Here is a 1,165-nt window from a genome sequence, read left to right as displayed (position 1 = left end):
TGAACAGAAACAGTCTTTTCGTTTCCTTGTAGCAATAGAAAGTGTGGTGTGCCAAAAAGTAGTGGCAAACGATATGCTTGGAAGTCTGTTTTACGACACCAGAGCTGTAGTATCTTTTGTACACCTTCAATGTAATCTAAATCGCACTCTGCGAAGTAATGTTTCCAACTGTCATGTTTCTCGTGCAGGGGAAGGGCAACCACAGGACTAAAGGAAGACGAGCTGAAACCATGAAAAATGTCACGTGGGATACTTGACTGTGAAAATTGTCCCAGTATAGTTTCACAGCTTTTCCGATGAACATTGCCAATCCTTTGTTGAATGTATGCTTAAGTATTTGATACTATTGAAAATTATATGTTTTCTGAAATGTTATATTCTGTTTGAGCTGGTATATACAGATATATCTGTACATTGGTATTTCTCCAGCAACCTTGCTAAATCTGCTTATTAATTCCAAAAGGTATGTCTAGATCCCTTTTGAGCTTCAACATGCACAATCAGATCATTTTTCAGTAGAAGCAGAGTTTTGTGCTCTTTGAAACATTTTGACTCTTTTTTCCATATCTCATTTTACAACATTGGACAGAGACACCCAGTACAGTGTGAACAGAAGCGTTAATAGTGGATAACCTTTCTCTTATTTTTGATAGGAAATGCAGAATTTTAACATTGCGCCATGTTTACAGTGAAGTAGAGGAAGTTCCACTTCAATCTAAGTTTGATAACTATATATCTTAATAAAATTAACTTTTCATCAAAACTTGTACATTTATTGTGATGATTGCAAATTGTGCTCCTACAACAATTCGGGGTATTTTTAATTAAAATTATTGGAGTGACAATTGTTAGCAAAGTTACATAGATTTCAGGTGCACAATTCTGTAATACATCCTCTATATGTCACATTGTGTGCTCACCACCCAGAGTCAGTTCTCCTTCCTTCACCATCTGTTTGATCCCCTTTACCCTCATCTACCACACCCTCTGCCCTTACACTCTGGTAACCACTGAACTATTGTCTGTGTCTATGAGTTTCCCAACACTTTGTTAGTTTGCTGAATTCCATAGGGAAGTTCCTATGTTGAAACAAAGCTTGTCTTCTGACGGGGGCATTGGTCATGATATATTATCTTCTTGAAATATCTACGTCTTAATCATTTGT

The 1,165-nt window shown here is 36.7% G+C and overlaps 1 long non-coding RNA gene across 1 annotated transcript in view; it reads left to right on the top strand.

Moving 5' to 3' along the window:
* Window positions 1-763, top strand: part of LOC109378704 (uncharacterized) — a 10,527-nt gene extending 9,764 nt beyond the window's left edge. The window contains exon 2 of the long non-coding RNA XR_002123050.1: window positions 189-763. This is a non-coding gene — a long non-coding RNA (uncharacterized LOC109378704). The remainder of the gene's footprint in view (window positions 1-188) is intronic.
* The last annotated feature ends 402 nt before the right edge of the window (window positions 764-1,165 follow it).

The sequence above is a fragment of the Hipposideros armiger genome, unplaced genomic scaffold (assembly GCF_001890085.2).
Source record: "Hipposideros armiger isolate ML-2016 unplaced genomic scaffold, ASM189008v1 scaffold_2636, whole genome shotgun sequence".
NCBI classification, from domain to species: Eukaryota; Metazoa; Chordata; class Mammalia; order Chiroptera; family Hipposideridae; genus Hipposideros; species Hipposideros armiger.
This window is presented reverse-complemented; position numbering and strand designations above follow the sequence as displayed.